This window comes from Temnothorax longispinosus, chromosome 8 (assembly GCF_030848805.1).
Source record: "Temnothorax longispinosus isolate EJ_2023e chromosome 8, Tlon_JGU_v1, whole genome shotgun sequence".
NCBI classification, from domain to species: Eukaryota; Metazoa; Arthropoda; class Insecta; order Hymenoptera; family Formicidae; genus Temnothorax; species Temnothorax longispinosus.
The window spans coordinates 7,938,537-7,958,296 of record NC_092365.1 but is presented as its reverse complement, the minus strand read 5'-3'; the positions used below and the strand labels follow the sequence as shown (position 1 = coordinate 7,958,296).

The window sequence follows — 19,760 nt, the reverse complement described above, 5'->3', positions numbered from 1 at the left end:
CAGTTGAGGTTTCTAAAACTTTTACAGTGTTTTACTGCTTATTTGAAGAGGTAAAAAAAAATTTTATATTATAAAATAATTGCAAAATGGCGCCGTAGTATATCTCTAATCGGAGCGCCTCGCCAACCGAGTTGCCAATCTGCGGGAAAAATGTAGCCCACAATTTTGATCTGAGACAAAAAAACAAAAAAGATTATTAATTCTTATATATTTTTATTCTATGTGAACCAACAATATGGTTAAAAAACTGTAAAATACAAAATTTTTTAGCATTTGAACAAAAACATGACATTTTTGAGAAAAAATATCCTCCGTTTTTATGCAATAACAATTATTTAAATTAATATTTTTACCAATAATGGTGGTTTACATAGAATGGTTGTTCATTCTTTAGCTGACGCACTTTGAATCAAGTCGATTGATCAATTAGTTTTTTCTCTATCTTTCCCGCAGATTTTAAGAAAGTACGAAAATGACATTTCGAGAAAAACGCGTTTAAAGTTTGCGGTACAAAAAAATATCATTTATTGGTGACTTACCGCAATCTTATGCTAATCAGCTATACCAATGCCATACTGCAAGCCTTCAGCTTCTTCAAAAAATTTGTTTTGCTGCATTTGCTCCAGTCTACGAGCTGTGCGAGCCTCCTTGGTCGGGCTGCTTCGCCGCCGCTCCCCTCTCGCAATTCTCTGCGCATCGTAATTATCAGCAAACATTTTGCACTGCTGGCCGATATTGATTTCTAATAACTGCATCATTAATAAAATGGCAGTGTAGCCTTCATTAAAGATGCCAGTAGCCAAATATGCAGCGATTTGAATAATTTCAAAGCCCGAATTGAGGTGTTTAGGAGCGATACGCCACACAGTCGAATTTAAAGATTCATTGGAGTTTTGTGTGTGCCCGCCTAAACACCTAGTCAAAAGATCTTCATTGGAAAGATCTTCATAGATCGAAGTAAGGTGTTTCTCAATATCAGGCTTTATAACTGGAGCAGGATGTTTATAATTTACGAGTTGACCGGCGGCTTCAGCTTTGCGCCACTCGCACCAACTGTCGGCGCCTGCGCGGCAATTTTCATGTTTCGGATTTTCATCGGTCGAGCAATAATGGTAGAGTGTTGCCATTATGCTTTTTTTCATACCACCAACAGAATGTACATTTCGTCTTATGGCTAAACCATAGTAAGTGGTTAATTTCTTTATGACGAGATCGTTCAATCTCCCCTTGCCGCCAAGCTTCTCCTTTTTTTTTATATTTCGCAGCCGTGTCCCCATCCGCTTCTGAACGTGTCCGACGCACTCACTTTTTTTTACGGGACAATCTTTGCCATACGGATTCAAAGTCAAAATGGACTTATAAGTTTTAGAATCGCCATCTCCAATGAAATTTACATATCTCACTTCAAATTTCTCCTCAGACGATGAAAACATTTCGTTGATCGCGTCTGCCTCCATTTTGCCCGCGGAACCTTCATGATTTGCAGAGCACGTCTCTTCATGCTGTTCGTACCATTCGACATACGCATCAGTATTCTTTTTCTTATTCCACAATACACAACCTTGACAGTAGGAGCTTTTTACGGCGAGATCAACAACTTTTCCACTGTAATAGCCGATGAGCGTTGCAACGCCGTATAAAGAATTAAAGCCTCGCTTTTTCCACGAACCATCTCCAGATACTTTTAAATCCGTTAAAGGTCTTCCCTGTTGTACATTTAATTCTTTTTCTTTATCAACAGCTTTTTTTGTCGTAAATTTAAACATTAAAGACGCCGCTGTGTGTATATGTTCGGTAATCGAATGGTATGTAGAGATTGATATGCCTTGGCAGATATCCATCAAACCGCAAAAAATGTTTATGCCTTCTCGTCCAATACCAAGTAATCTCATAGTAAATACAATCCGTCGATTTATCTCGTATCCAGTATTAATCAGTGGTCCTGAAGCAATTTCTCTGTGCCCGCAGTTACACGAAACTACAATTTTAAAACCTAAGCCTCTATGTCCGCGCTCTTCAAATTTCACGTTTTGTTTACACATTTTACAAATGACAATTTCCGCGAGCGCATCAAAAACCGTAAGAAATTCTATGATTCTATAACAATGTAATGGATTTACAGTAATATTATCAGTACTCGCTGTCTTTAATTTTTTCGCACTGGTGCTCGTGTCCAAATTATCACTTTTATTCTTGGCATGCTGGTTGCCATGAAATTTTCTTTTCCGCGGTTTCGAAACGCGATGCAAAGTACCTCTTGAGCCTTTTGGATACATATTTAATACTGTCAAACGATCTTTGCTAAATAGAAGCTCTTTGCTCGTCGAGAATCGGAATAAGACCGACCGTTAAAACTAACGCCTCAAAACCCAAACACAACACATACACTTACTGTTCCTACTGTAAATAAACACATACATCTTTATCTTCATCTTTATCTTTATTTTTAGCTAAACATTTGCCGAGTAATCCGGACGAAAGAACCGAGAGACAGAGCAGGCGGCTCGTTCCGGTCGAGCGCTCGTATATCTGCGCGACTCTCACTCACCATGTGTTCTATAACTTTTAAAATACTTCGAATTGGGCTCTGAAACTTTGGGAATATATTCTTGAATTGTCTAACTATCGATTAAGCCAAAAAAAATCGAAAATTTTGACCTTATAAACCGGAATCCCCCCTTAAATTAAGTCCTCTACATGAGGTACACGTTTTTCCTTAAATTAAATCCTCTACATGAGGTACAATTAACTTCTTTATATTTATCTCTTTTTTTATTCATATTAAATCCTACTTTAAGCCATGCATGGTCCGTTATTTTATGTTTCTCTTTCACTTGTTTCTTTCGCATACTCACATTTCCTACTATTTCTAGCCTATCACATAAATGTTCTACCCTGTCAAAATCTACATTATCGATGTTAAATTTTTTATATTTATTTCTCTTTCTATTCATATTAAATTCCACTTTTAGCCATGCATGGTCCGTTATTATAGGTTACTCATTCACTTGTCCCTTTAATTCCTTATTCAAAAAAATTAATTCTATCATCGCTCGACTATACCTATATTAAAGTCCCCTATCACTATACAGTCATACTTTATTATTAAATCTTTAACCGTATCCTCCAGAAATCTCACAAAATCGCCATTTGACTCACTCGGCGAATGATACTCTACTGCTGTCACACCTTTAGACAAATTTTTTCGCAATTCTACCACCACACACCTACAGCTTGACACTATCTTTTTCTTATCACCTATCTTAAATTTAATATCATCCCTAACATATAACATTACTCCTTCTGTATTTCTATTTTTAACATCACATCTAACTATACTATACCCCGGTACAAAACTGATATAATTTTTCTACTAGTCTTACTCTATCTATTGTATCAAACGCTTTGACCTCACTATCATCACATTCTATAGTCAATCTAGTCTCGGATAACTCTCGAATCTCAGGATTCACCCTCTTCATAACCTGATGTCGAATTTCATCCTTATGCGCCAGACAGCCTTGTGCCTTCGTATACCAGAGTAAGTCAGCTTCTTCCTGTGGTTGCTGTATTGTATTTTCCCAGCCGGCTCTTTTTTTTCTCCTCCCCCAATACTTTCTTAAATGTCGGACATTCCGAATCCAGCGCCTCGTGTTTAACATTTATCTTCAAGTTGTATCGTCAAGTCATGTCTGATTCTTAAAGGTAGGGTTGTGTGGGGTGATGTGCAACACGTTCACTCGTTGCTCGGAAAACATCCAAAAATCAAATTCTTGAATATATCATGGCTGTATAATGTAGAGGAAAAAAAATACTACAATTCTGCGTAATTAGATTTTCAAAATTTTAAATTTTTTCTAAAAATTTTTCGAGTTTTCAAAAAAACGTCTGTTTTAGCATTTTCAAATTTTCTTGGGGTGATGTGCAACACAGGTAAAATTAAGGTAAAAAATGCATGAATATCGACATCAATTGACTTAAATGTTAAATTTGGGCTTCTTAAATACAAATTAATCGAAATCTGGTGAACAAAAAATTTCACTGTATTGTAATCGACCTCTGACAAATGGAAATTTCACAAAAAAAATTATTTTTTATTTGATTTCTTATTTATTTATCGCTTAAAAATTAATATAATGAAAGGAAAAACGCAACCGAATGATCGCCTTTTAGCAATTTTATTGCTGTCCAAATTAGCTCGCAATTGACCGGAACAGCGATACCCTTATTTTTATACTTTCGTGGAATAATGACTAAACACATTGAAAAATGCATTGAAACACTTCATATACACATGTTCAATCGTAAAATAGCGATAAACTAGCGAAAAATGAGTGTTGCACATCACCCCAAACACGCTATTTTGCGCGGACTGGCGTGACACCAACACAACGTAAGAAAATCACAAAATCGCTTTGGATTATCAAAAGTACTTAAAAAACTAACAATATAAAAATATTTACCTATAAGATGACTAAAACCAATTTACGAAATCACTATGAATGTGAAAAGCGAAAATTACATTGAGCTCGAGAAATTTAACTCGCTTTTCGTACAGCAAACCAGGGTGCGTGCCATCTCGCGAGTTATTTATCTAAAACAAGGTACTATTGACACAAATAGATGGCAGTATGCGGTTCTGTCAAATGTCGACATGCAGACCAGGAATCGGAAACGTTGCACATCACCCCATGTTGTACATCACCCCACACAACCCTACACAGTTTACACACCTCTTCTTTGCCGTTGTACATTAGTTCGCCTTATGATTTCCTGCACATTTATAGCATGTTTCCTGTCTCGTGCAATTCTTGGCAATATAATAATATCCCCAGCATTTAAAACATCTTCTAACACTAATGTAATTAAAGATCGGACACTGTCGCCATCCTAAATTTATCTTTCCTCTGTTAGTGATTTATGAGTGCTTTCATCTACTTCGATTATTACGGATCCTTGTTTAATATCCTTATTTTATTTTTTCCTCTTACAAGGGCCTAGCGGAGTAAGCATGTGAAATCGGCCCTTGATCATACAGAGCTGACATTAATGTCACAAGTTAGTACCAATATGATAAAACTTTCCACCAAATATTATTTTAAAAAATTCATTTTTTTAGAAGTTATGCAGGGAGAAAGTAAAATAAAGAAATGTATTTTTCTCGAAAACCACTTGACCGATCTTGATGAAAAAAATATATGTTATGTAGACTAATAAAACTAATTAACAAAAAAAATGTCCAAAATGTTTGCCAAAAAAAGACCAAAAAAAATATTTGAATTTTTCAATATTTTTTTTAGGGTGATATTTTCGAGGTACCCTTTTGAAATTTTTACGAAAATTTCTCTTAAAGTGTCCACTATAACATATATTTTTTTTAATTTTTTTAAAATGGTGAAACAGTTAAAAATACGAAAATCGTAAGCGTCGCGTCACTCCGGCGTACAGTGCAGTGTCATTCCGCGTTGCGGGTGTTCGATGTGACTTTAATAGCACATATGTACGTCTGCAATTAGCCTATAATATGTATACTTTTTAATTTTTATAGTTTCCAGAGTTTACCACGTGGAGGTTGCAGTACGGTTTGAAATTTTTTATCGGGGTGCTTTTTTAACGTGAGTCCCCTCGCCTCTCACTATATTTCCGTAAAATCGGGGTGTTTTTTTAACGTGAGTCCCCTCGCCTCTCACTACGTTTCCGTAAAATCAGGGTGCTTTTTTAACGTGAGTCTCTTCGCCTCTCATTCACCCTACACCCTACACCTCCATCCTCAGTCCTATTACTCGTGTCCGAGCGTGGTGACTTTTCTTCATATACATGTGTTGCGCACGTGGATTATACACATCGTATATGGAACCTACAGTTTAACGCCGATTTCGAACGGCAATTTTTAGAGAAGTTTTCGTGGCAAGACATACTCTCGGTGGTTTGCCATTGCCTTCCGAGAGGAGAACGAGCGAATAAAATTTTCTAGCTCTACCGGGAATCGAACCCGGGACCTTTGGCTCAATAAACCAGTGCGCTGTCTACTAAGCCACGCTCGTCTCACCCTACACCTACGATTTATTTAATCTTCTTCACTATCACTGTCTATTACTGGAATGTTATTTGTTTTCTTAAACAGATTGCTAATGGGCTACGAACAATTAGATGCTGCTGTCATATTGCTGCAATTATATATTATCTATCTCATGCAAGATATTTAGCGAAAATTTTAAAACCAGCAGAAATACTGAGCGATCTGTTTAAGAAAACAAATAACATTCCAGTAATAGACAGTGATAGTGAAGAAGATTAAATAAATCGTAGGTGTAAGGTGTAAAAAAGCACCCTGATTTTGCGGAAACGTAGTGAGGCGAGGGGACTCACGTTAAAAAAGCACCCCGATTTTGCGGAAACGTAGTGAAAGGCGAAGGGACTCACGTTAAAAAAGCACCCCGATTTTACGGAAACGTAGTGAGAGGTGAGGGGACTCACGTTAAAAAAGCACCCCGATTTTACGGAAATATAGTGAGAGGCGAGGGGACTCACGTTAAAAAAGCACCCCGATAAGGAGTTTCAAACCGTACTGCAACCTCCACGTGATAAACTCTGGAAACTATAAAAATTAAAAAGTATACATATTATAGGCTAATTGCAGACGTACATATGTGCTATTAAAGTCACATCGAACACCCGCAACGCGGAATGGCACTGCACTGTGCGCCGGAGTGACGCGACGCTTACGATTTTCGTATTTTTAACTATGTTCCACCATTTTAAAAAATTGAAAAAAATATATGTTATAGTGGACTAAGAGAAATTTTCGTAAAAATTTCAAAGGGGTACCTCGAAAATATCACCCTAAAAAAATATATTAAAAATTCAAATATTTTTTTGATCTTTTTTTTGGCAAACATTTTAGACATTTTTTTTGTTAATTAGTTTTATTAGTCTACATAACATATATTTTTTTCATCAAGATCGATCAATTGGTTTTCGAGAAAAATACATTTCTTTATTTTACTTTCTCCCTTCATAACTTCTAAAAAAATGAATTTTTTTAAATAATATTTGGTGGAAAGTTTTATCATATTGGTACTAACTTGTGACATTAATGTCAGCTCTGTATGATCAAGGGCCGATTTCACATGCTTACTCCGCTAGTTTCTTTCCTACGCTAATAAGTGCATACAGCATTCCTCGCCAATTCTATTCTGCTTCTTGATTATACCTAACAATTCATCATTCTTTATTTTCATTTCCTCTCCACCAACATTAATTATTATTTTAATCTTAGGTTTCCTCTTCTGTGGCTCCGAGACCTTGACCTCCTCACCCATTGCCGCTTGTACCGTCGCCTTTAACTTTTCTTTCTCTTCTTCCGTCTCACATCCTAAGATCACTGTCCCTTTACCTCCTTTTCTTAATTTAGTGATTCCTATTTCCATCTTGGTTATATCAATTTTATCTTTAATTATTTTCTTCGTAATTTCACTCTTTTGTTGTACTTTAGGTTTTACAATCAAGATATTTTCCTCCTTCCTGTCTTTAATCACGTCGCTATATTTTCTTGACGCTCCACCAGATAGTCCATATGCCCCTTGCACCCACATTTTTCTTAATTCTTCTAATTCCTGTTTAATGCCTCCCATCTCCTCACGGACTATTTCTTTTATCATTGACTTGATCTTCTTTTTACATGCTGCCTCATCTTTTAATTCTTTCACTGTTCTTACAAGCATATCTATTTTTCTATCGATATCCCCTGCTCCACTCGTGCTACTTTATTCCCGCTGCTTATCGTCGGACTCATTTTTACAGGTCCCGTTGTTCTTCCTGTCAATGCCGCTGTTTTATTTATATCAACTACTTTATCACCATCACTAATAATGAACTTCTTGAATGGACCAGGACATGACACCAATTCGCGGTTTCTATCATAAATTTTGTGCTTAGATACACAACCTGGATGGTAGAAAAGCTTAGCACAGGACTTGCATGCTATCACCTCCGTTTTTATCGCCTTCTTACATGCCGAGCATTGATACTCGGCGTATTCCTCGTTCATTCTGTTAATATCGGCAGAGACAGTTCATTGACTCGTCACTTTCACACGTCAGCGTTTTGTGTTCGCCGCCGATGTCTACCTGTCGTACGAGGCTTCGATGACCTCTGTACGAAATGAGCAGTTCTCGTATCTATGTATCAACATATTCCGGCTAGATAACACTCATGGCTATCCCCGGTCTATGCAGATATTCGTTACACAATTTGTTAACTCTCTCCAGAGGGAGAGGGAGAGGGAGGGGGAGAGGGAGAGGGAGAGAGAGAGGAAGGGGAAGAGGAAGAGAGAGGGAGAGAGAGAGAAAGGGAGAGGGAGGGAGAGGGAAAGGGAGGAAGAGAGAGGGAGAGGGAAAGAGAGGGAGAGGGAAAGAGAGGGAGAGGGAGAGGGAGGGGGAGAGGGAGAGGGAGGGAGAGGATAGATAGATAGATAGATAGATGATTTTTATTAAGCCCAAGCATAAGCTATAGGGCAAATTTGTAACATAGCAATAATACATATATTATAGGTATTGAAAGTGACATGCCACTTAACGTTGTATACAGAAAATATATGAGAAATTTAACTTGTACACTCGTGTACATATAACGTACATGGTCACTCAACCAATCGACGCATGTATTACAGAATAACGGTAATATATAGTAAACAACGATATATACATAATACTTTATACCACATTTTGCTCTCAATCTAATTCGCAACAGTGCACAACATTACGGTGATTTTAACTTTACTCAGACTTGAGTTTCGATGCCAGTAAGAATGACCGTAGAAGACTCTTGAAAGATACAAGAGGAGATGCAGATGTAACGCTAGACGGAAGAGATTGCCAGAAATATATAGACGAGATATGGAATGAGTTTCTATATGTGACTGTTCTATGAGCAGGCAGACTAAATGTTAGAGAAGAAGTGGCATGCCGTTCAGACCTCCTGAGTGATGGGTCAGGCAAAGTGAAGAGCTCACGTAAATATAATGGGGAGCGCGTGTGAATGATTCTATACATCACGCAGCCGAGAAAATAAAGCCTCCTGTTCTCAACCCTGAGCCAGCCTATACGGAGTAATATGTACATCACGCCTTAGATTGAAAATAAACCGTATACTGCAATTAACAAGCGTCTGAAGTTTAGTGTTTAGCTCACTAGTTAGACTATGATATACCAAACAGCAGTAATCGATATGAGGCAAAACCCAGGTAACAACAAGCTTCACTCTCAACACGGTAGAAAGACTATTTTTGTTGAACTTGATTTTATGTAACGCATTATGAGCCTTGCGTGAGACAAGCGAAATATGCTTCTTCCACGAGAGATTAGATGTAAAGATCATCCCCAAATTCCTCACCTCAGTCACAAAAGACAGGGGCTCACCATCCACTATAACAGGTGGTAGAATATCGAGGTTGATGTTGCTAATATGTGCCTGACTCCCAAATACCATGACTTTTGATTTAGACGGGTTTAGTTTGAGTCCATTTGAGCAAGCGTATTCAAAGATAGCATTAGCATCTTTGGTAATTAGCTCAATACCTTGAAGAATGTAAGCTGGTGGACACTTGTAATAAATTTGAATATCATCAGCAAATATCATATGATCTGAATGGCGCAAGACACTACCTATGTCGTTCACATAGAGGGAGAACAAAGGAGGACCCAATACGGAACCCTGAGGCACACCACAGAACGTAAACAGCCAACTGGAAAGTTCACCAGTCTCATCCACTACTGCCTGAGACCTTCCAGTCAGATACGAGAAAAGCCACGTCAGAACAGCATCAGAAAAGCCCATCACCTTCAACTTAATGAGAAGTCGAAAGTGCGGGACCAAGTCGAAGGCTTTACTGAAATCAAACAGTACCATGATTGTAATCAAACCCTTGTCAATACCTTTCCTTATGTCATCACAGACTCGCAAAAGAGCAGACTGGGTGTTATGACCCGGCCTGTACGCAGACTGTCTGGGATTTACTATGTCATAATCTTCTAGATATTGTGCAATCTGTGAGGCAACAATCTTTTCAAGGATCTTCGACAGCTCAGGCAGATTAGCTATTGGTCTCGCATCGGACGGAGACAATGGAGTACGGACCTTAGAGTAAGGGCGGATCAAGGCACGTTTCCATTTAGACGGGAACGTGAAGGTCTCCAGTGATCTGTTAAACAGTTCCAAAAGCCAAGGGCCGACAACTGACCAAGCAATTCGCAGGACATACATTGGTATTCCATCCGAGCCCAACGCGTAAGAGTGCAGGGGTCCATCTGCAAAGAGCCTAAGGACATCACTAAACATTACAGTAGAAAAGTTGAACTCCGGACGCAGGGATGGTCCAACAACGTGAGCTGTAACCAAGACAAAGTCCTCATAAGTACATGATGAATGAGCATTAGATACAGAAGCAAAATACGTGTTCAGCTGGTCAGACGCAAAAAAGTGCAGAGGAGAGACTAAAGTTGACTTGACCAGTCCCAGACGCGCCAGCTCTCTCCATAGCTTGTTTGAATCAGTGATCCTGATAAGAGAGTTAAATTGGAACTCACTCTTCGCACGCTTAATATCCGCATTTAGCTGATTTCTAAAAAGCCTATAGGTGGCATAGCCAAGCAAGCTGTTCGAACGCTTCGCACGTTTATACAATCTATTTCGTTCACGTAGTCTGGTCACGAGATCCTCAGTGAGCCACTGTACAGGAGGTCTCCTAATCACAAATTCCCGCATCGGTGCATGCGCATCCAGCGCTTCGAGCAAAGTCTCCGACAACACCTCGCAGAGCTCATCAAGTCTCCCTCAGTAATAGTTCAAATGCGCATCCGGAACTTAGAACCACTCTCGATCGACCGCAGATAGTCTCTGAACTCATCCTCGTCAATACCTCTATAGCTTCGCCTTGAGATAGTACGCTCTAAATCCAAACCTGTCCTCAGTGAGAGCGACAGTTCAACAAGGTCATGTCCAGCTATAAATGGGCATTCAGATTTGACAAAAGCCCGGACTTTATTGCTGCCATCTACCACGAAGACGTCAAGCCACGAGTCAGAGGTGGCTGTGTGATGTGTAGCGCCAGAGCGCACAATACTCATTGACATGCTTGACATTAGTTCACGGAGGTATCTTGCTTCATAATTAGTAGAAAGAAGGTTACAATTTAATTCGCCGCTAATAATAATATTCTTGTATAAGTGCATAACTCCCGTGATTGCTTCTTCAAAATCATGCAACAACAGACCCTTTGGTTTTCTATAGACCGACGCATACAATACAGCCTCATCATTAGGTAGACGAATATCCATAATAAGGTACTCAGGAGCATTTTCCACCCCTGCAGAAACAGCAATAACCCTGGCTTTAAGTGTGTTGTGAATATAGCAGGCGACTCCTCCACCTCTCCTATTATCACGATCATGACGAACCAAAAAGTATCCATGTAACGCCACAAGGTCGTCAGAGATGTCAGCATTAAGCCATGTCTCAGATACAGAGATAATATGATGAGAGTTCGTATTGAATTGCAGTCTGACAAGATCAATGTGACCCCGAAGAGAGTTGGCATTGAACTGTGCGACACAAAAGTAAGAGCTCCTGGTTACGCCTCCCCGAGCAGCCGCTGCCGTGTTTCCCGCTCGATACAGTCAAACTAAGTCAGTTAGATCTTTTTCCGATTTAATATAGATTATAGGGGTCCCATCAGAGGATCTGACGCATATGCGACCTCCCCTGACCCAAACATATTTGTATGACTTCTCCTTGGCAACACGTTTCGTGTGCTGCAATAGATCATGGCCTTAGGTAACATCTCGTTGACATATACATTGCGATCAGAGCCGTTCCCACATACCTCACCTTGCTTAAGCACACGCCTAGCTCTTTTCCTTGAGATTATCGCTTCACGGACAGTGCCAGACGCCACAGTGACCACAAGCGAACCAGTATCCTTAGTCTTCAAGGATCGGCCAGGAGCCGCCTCAGGCTGAGATTTCCGCATAATGGGTCTGACATTAAGAACATGACAGGAAAGATGTTGTATGTCCAGGACACCGAGTATGCTGTTCACTAGCGCCGTCGGATCAATCGACGAAGCTGCCGGTACTCCAGAAATAATTATTTTGTTCTCATCCTCCGCATGTTCGATGGGCTGAGTATTCTTTAGCGCTTGGATGTCTCGCGCCAGTGAAGAACTTTCCTGTTCTAGTTTAGCAATACGCAGTGTTGTTGGCCACAGTTTCAGCAATACTGTTTAGCTTGCTTAGCTTGTCATTTACCTCATTATTCGTTCTTCGCTGATCCTCCATAAACGCAGATATTTTCGCGTCTGAATTCTTTATTTGTTCGCATAGTCTGTGCAGCAGTTCATTGGTTGTAGCATTAGTTTGCAATTTTGATTGCAGTGGCGGCGTAGACATATTTGCAAAATCAAAATCAAATAATCGCGCGGCGTTCTCAACTTCAGGTGTGAAAGGTATGTTCGAAGATTCAGCTAATGACTTACAAGTGTCAGCGTACCTATAAAGAGAATATGACTTAATGCAACCGGGATGAAACACCTTTGAGCATTCGCACTCAATCGATATGGTCGCGATCGATTTTTTGCACTTAGTGCACACACGCTGCATCCCCGTCAAACGATCGACAAAAGATGACACAGATTTTGAAAAGTCCCTAGATCCGCAAGCACGGTGTTATGTTACACAGTCAATCAGGAGTCACCCAGATCACAGCAGCTCAAAGATCACACGAGGTGTCACTCAGATAGCAGCATGCGTCACACAGCCAATCGGAAGTCACCCAGATCACAGTGGCTCTTAAAGATCATACCAGGTGTCATTCAGGTAACAGCATGCATATATCCAGCAGCCAATCAGCATTTACTCAGCACGTGCTCTAATAGCATACAGATAAAGAAGATCGACAGCGATTCCAGACGCATGCGCATCAGAGGTTGACGTTGTTTTCAGGATAATTCCGAGAATAAGGTTATAATAATCAATAACACTTGTCATCAAAATGCTCAGATTCAGGCAGCAAGTACTATGAAACTGAATATTGCACGTGACAAGCAATAAAAAACTTGCTTATACCTGCAACAAAATAGCCCGGAGGCAACTGACGGCAGCAGCAATATTCAATTAAAGCAGGAGCAAGAATACAGATAAATGATAATACTCACAGAGAGAGAGAGAGAGAGAGAGAGAGAGAGAGAGAGGGAGGGAGAGGGAGAGAGAGGCAGAAAGAGGGAGAGGGAGAGAGAGGGAGAGAGAGGGAGAGAGAGAGAGGGAGAGAGGGAGGGATTGATTGATTGAGCTTTATTAGCCTTCTCGGCTATTTTTACATAAAATATCCTTAAATTAATTCCTCTACATGAGGTACAATATATTCTCTTAACCTACGTTTGAATGGTTCAATTCTTTCGCATTGCTTAATTTCTAACGGTAGGGCGTTATACATATTCAAACCTTCATAAAATAGACTTTTCTGTGCGCTTCTCGTCCTGCGATATTGAATTCTAATATTCTCAGCCTGCCTCGTTTGCCGTCCACTCACATCTCCTACTATTTCTATCCTATTACTTAAATGTTTTGGCATTATGCCTCTTACTATCTTAAAAATAAAAATACATACACTGTACATTAGCCTCTGTCTTACATTCACAAACTTAAGGGTTTGCAGCATCAATTCTACCTTTGTATATCGCGAGCATTGCAGTATGACTCTCATGGCACGGTTTTGTGCCACTTGCAGTCGATTCAATTGCGTTTCACCCATGCCTACTAACATCGTTGCGCAATATTCAAAGTGAGGCGCTATGATAGACTTATACACAGTACATCGAGTGTACACCGACATATCATTTTCTATTCTATTCAGAAAACTCACTTTTTTCCCTATTTTCTTTAACATATAATCACAGTGATTCTCCCAACGGAGTTTACTATCGATCATTACACCCAGATGTTTCGTTATCTCGACACACTCAATTATAGTTCCATCCAAACTTTTTACTATTATGTCTGTTTTTATTTCTTTTCTTATACTTCTAATTATCATATATTTGGTATTATCTGCATTTATTTTTAACATATTCACATTCATCCATTCTTCAAGTATACCGAGCTCCATATTTAGTTTTATTTCTAATTCCTCACAACTTTCTCCTGTTACACTTGCGGTCGTGTCATCTGCAAATAATCTAAATATACTTCCCTCCGGACAGACTTTAACTATATCATTTATATACAAAATAAACAATAGAGGTCCTAATACGGATCCCTGTGGCACGCCATATACTGTCTCAATTATTTTAGAACATATATCATTGAATCTAACTTGCTGCTTTCTATTACTTAAATACGATATTATCCATTCCAGTACCACTCCTCTTATTCCATACTGATATAATTTTTCCACTAATCTTACCCTATCTATTGTCTCAAACGCTCTCCTGAGATCCAGGAATAACACCCCCACCATTTTTTTCTCCTCAATTATCAACTTCCATTCCTCGATAAAACTTTGAATTGCTGTCTCACACGACTGCTGTTTCCTAAATCCCGATTGGTATTCGGTTATTATTTCATTGTCTTCTAGAAATTTATTCAACTGTTTTTTTACAACTAACTCTAATACTTTTTCATATATCGGTCTATACTCGCTCGCTTTTTTTGGTTTGTTCACCTTTGGTATTGGTATTGTTGCGCTCGACCGCGCGTTCGCAGCACACACTCTCACGCACTCACTCGCGAACGCGGCGCGCAATCCCGTTACCGGGAATAAATACAAATAGAAAAGAACTCGTTTAATGCAGTAATGTAATAGAACAATGGCTCGTGAACACGTCTGAACGGTTCGAAGGCCCGGCGGAGAATCTGACAGACGGCAGAAGTAAACAAACAAACGCAACAGCTCGTCGTCAAGGCTCGACGTCACGCAGCGCTTCGCGACTGCTTTTCGGGCTTCTACCGGGCGTCTCGGCACGGGCGCAACAGTATTATCGTGGATGTTTTCCATCCTTCTGGAAATTTACCTGTCCTAAGCGAATCATTTATTACCCCTACAAACTCATCTTTTATCACAGGTAGCACCATTTTCAGTATATCACTATTTATCCCTTCCTCTGTTCCGTTCTTTTGTGGTAGTTCCCTAACAATTTGTTCCAGGTCTCTTGCGCTAATTGGCTCAAAATTTTTCATAATTCCTATACTATTAACAAATCTCTCCGCTCTTATACTTATATCTAGCCCCTGACCTTGCTCAGTTCTTTCTTCCATTATTCTAAGAAATTCATCTACATTAAATTTACTATAGTCCTTGCCTCTAAATTCTTTAGATTTATTTCTCTTTTTATTCATATTAAATTTTACTTTTAGCCATGCATGATCCGTTATTTTAGGTTATTTTAGAGAGGGAGAGAGGAAGAGAGGGAGAGAGAAAGAGAGGGAGAGAGGGAGAGAGGGAAAGAGAGAGAGAGGAAGAGAGGGAGAGAGGGAAAGAGGGAGAAAGGGAGAGAGGGGGAGAGAGAGAGAGAGGGAGAGGGAGAGGGAGAAAGGGAGAGAGGGGGAGAGAGAGAGAGGGAGAGGGAGAGGGAGAGAGAGCGAGAACGAGAGAGCGAGAGAGAGAGAGAGAGAGAGCGAGAGAGCGAGAGAGAGAGAGAGAGAGAGAGAGAGAGAGAGAGAGAGAGAGCGAGAGCGAGAGCGAGAGAGAGCGAGAGCGAGAGCGAGAGCGAGAGCGAGAGCGAGAGCGAGAGCGAGAGCGAGAGCGAGAGCGAGAGCGAGAGCGAGAGCGAGAGCGAGAGCGAGAGCGAGAGCGAGAGCGAGAGCGAGAGCGAGAGCGAGAGCGAGAGCGAGAGCGAGAGCGAGAGCGAGAGCGAGAGCGAGAGCGAGAGCGAGAGCGAGAGCGAGAGCGAGAGCGAGAGCGAGAGAGAGAGAGAGAGAGAGAGAGAGAGAGAGAGAGAGAGAGAGAGAGAGAGAGAGAGAGAGAGAGAGAGAGAGAGAGAGAGAGAGAGAGACTATTTACGTGTCTTATTACATATGTCCTTTGGGGCGAAACCCGGATAACCAGCTAATACATAAAGAGAAGAACACCAGAAAACGTGAAATAGTCGAGACATTTTTCATAAAAAGACGGACCGATACGATCAATCTTCAAAAAGACACGGATAACTTAAATCCCATATATGACAATGTTATCGCGATCGCTTGATTTGTTTTCTCGTTCGACCAATGTTTATGTTCATAACCCCCCTTCTGATGTTCTTCAATTTATTTATTAAAACCCGTCCGTTTATTTTCAATGTTAGTCGCATGAACATGCTCGCTTCGACTATACGTGCGCCACTTCTTACAACGACAGAATGGTTTTAATTTTCACATTTACACTGCATCAATTCAAGTCACTACCATCGACATTCTACATCTTACATTTATGATTTTTTCGGCAAAAATCTTCGTGGGTTTAATGTGAGAGTGAGAGTCTTTTATTAGTAGGTATTACCTTGTTTTTAACTTTGCTCCGTTAATTTTAAAATATGACATTAATTATGACCTCAGACCAAATTGCTTTGTAGATTGCTTGATAAGGATCGAAACGTCGTAACGTTTGTGTCACCTTTATATAATAACCAATTAAGCCGAAATAAAACCTCTTATTATTGTTAATCTATATTGGCGTTCAACATTCTATCATTTTTGACTATGTAAGGTTATACTTAAAGAGGTTTTATGGAATATAATCATATATTTTTATATATAGCAATATAATATTGTTCAAGATTATATTTCCATTTTTTATATGACCGTATATATATATATATATATATATACATATATACATATATATATATAATTATATACCTACTAATATAAACTAATATAAACAAATAAGAGATATTTTTTCCCGGGTATATAATCATATATGCTCATATATGGCCATATACAGGGTGTAACGAAAAGGTTGTCCGCTACTTTAAGGGTGAATAGTTCACATCAAAATAATGAAAAAAGTTCGTATCAACATAGGTCTGTAAATGATCTCCTACCGAGTTATGGGCATTACAACTTTCGAGCTTAAATTCGGTATATCGACGAACAAAATACGTTTTAAATTGTCAAAATACGTACAAAAATTAAAGATGTTTGAAATGGCATTCTTGCATGAACAATACATTGTTCGGTTTATTCGCTTTGGTACCAACGTGTACAGGATGGATGTGCAAAAATACGGGTAATTATGTACAAAAACACCCCCTCGCCAATGACCTTGACCTTGACATATGAATGTTAGGGCGAACATGAGGAGCTGAACCGAACAATGCACAGTGGGACGGGAGACCCGAAAAAGTGGCCAAAATTAATAAAGTAATCTAATCTCTTTCAAACACGTACCCTATAGGTTTTTGGGGTCGCTGATTCCGAATCTGATGTCAAAAACTGTAAATTTAAAATGGCGGATCCAATATGGCGACCAAAACTACCTTCTTGGATCGAATATGCATGAAAGTCGGTACTAAGGGGTTTTCGGGGTCGCTGATTCCGAATATAATGTCAAGAACTGTAAATTCAAAATGGCGAATCCAAAATGGCGACCAAAACTACCTTTTTGGATCGAATATGCATGAAAGTCGGTACTAAGGGGTTTTCGGGGTCGCTGATTCCGAATATAATGTCAAGAACTGTAAATTTAAAATGGCGAATCCAAAATGGCGACCAAAACTACCTTTTTGGATCGAATATGCATGAAAGTCGGTACTAAGGGATTTTCGGGGTCACTGATTCCGAATATAATGTCAAGAACTGTAAATTCAAAATGGCGGATCTAATATGGCGACCGAAACTACCTTTTTGGATCGAATATGCAAGTCGGTGCTAAGAGGTTTTCGGGTCGCTGATTTCGAATATAATGTCAAGAACTGTAAATTTGAAATGACGGATCCAATATCAAATTCGGTGACCAAAATTAATATTAATTATCGGTTCTTGAAACTCAGTACTTAAATAGTCAACAATATGGGGTACTTTTTTAATGTGAGTCCCTTGTTTCTCAATTCTTGATTCTTTTTTGCTGCAAGTCTCCTCAAGCCTTTTCTATGACGAACTACTCTTCTCCTGATAACTGTATTTCATCTAAGTTTGATATAAATTCTGAAAAACCAGATAAATCTTCCTGAAGTTCATCTTCAGAAGCAATACTGCTTGTTGCATCTGTATTAGGAATTGCAAAAAGCTCTACAACATCTGGGGGGAGGGGCAGTCGTTTCTGGTTTTTAATCCGCTTCTCAAGGCTTATTGATGACACTACTGGATCTGAAGTGTCCATTACGCGGTAAAAGATATCTTCAAGATTTGTTTCACGATTATGTTTTCTACTGTGATCCCTCCTATATCTCTTGTAGTCTTTGTTCCTGGCTTCCGAAGCTTCTTCGCCAAGCATTTCGACAGGCAATAAGCTTGTTGAAATAATTTCGGCACCGTGCATCAAGATCTTGTGCACTGTTGATGGCATTGGATACCATGGATAGCATGTGACATATAGCTCAGCTGTAGCATGGCATAATTTTTCGAAACGATTCGGATCGAGTGGAAGCTGGTAAGATAAAGCAATAAGAATTGTTTTGAATTTGTGAAAGCTCGTCGAGCTTTCAAAAATCCAGATTTGTTTGCTGATTGTCTTAATCTGGATCGCCAGTTAATACACAAATTCAAAACAATTCTTATTGCTTTATCTTGCCAGCTTCCACTTGATCCGAATCGTTTCGAAGAATTATGCCATGCTACAGCTGAGCTATATGTCACATGCTATCCATGGTATCCAATGCCATCAACAGTGCACAAGATCTTGATGCACGGTGCCGAAATTATTTCAACAAGCTTATTGCCTGTCGGAATGCTTGGCGAAGAAGCTTCGGAAGCCAGGAACAAAGACTACAAGAGATATAGGAGGGATCACAGTAGAAAACATAATCGTGAAACAAATCTTGAAAATATCTTTTACCGCGTAATGGACACTTCAGATCCAGTAGTGTCATCAATAAGCCTTGAGAAGCGGATTAAAAACCAGAAACGACTGCCCCTCCCCCCAGATGTTGTAGAGCTTTTTGCAATTCCTAATACAGATGCAACAAGCAGTATTGCTTCTGAAGATGAACTTCAGGAAGATTTATCTGGTTTTTCAGAATTTATATCAAACTTAGATGAAATACAGTTATCAGGAGAAGAGTAGTTCGTCATAGAAAAGGCTTGAGGAGACTTGCAGCAAAAAAGAATCAAGAATTGAGAAACAAGGGACTCACATTAAAAAAGTACCCCATATTGTTGACTATTTAAGTACTGAGTTTCAAGAACCGATAATTAATATTAATTTTGGTCACCGAATTTGATATTGGATCCGTCATTTCAAATTTACAGTTCTTGACATTATATTCGAAATCAGCGACCCGAAAACCTCTTAGCACCGACTTGCATATTCGATCCAAAAAGGTAGTTTCGGTCGTTATATTGGATCCGCCATTTTGAATTTACAGTTCTTGACATTATATTCGGAATCAGTGACCCCGAAAATCCCTTAGTACCGACTTTCATGCATATTCGATCCAAAAAGGTAGTTTTGGTCGCCATTTTGGATTCGCCATTTTGAATTTACAGTTCTTGACATCAGATTCGGAATCAGCGATCCCGAAAACTCTTTAGTACCAATTTTCATACATATTCGATCCAAAAAAGTAGTTT

The 19,760-nt window shown here is 39.4% G+C and overlaps 1 protein-coding gene and 1 pseudogene across 1 annotated transcript in view; both read right to left on the bottom strand.

Annotated features, from left to right (window-relative positions):
- Positions 1-19,760, bottom strand: part of LOC139817702 (uncharacterized) — a 214,246-nt gene that overhangs the window by 76,315 nt on the left and 118,171 nt on the right. The gene's annotated exons all lie outside the window — the stretch shown is intronic.
- On the bottom strand, positions 316-1,096 carry LOC139818104 (uncharacterized; annotated as a pseudogene).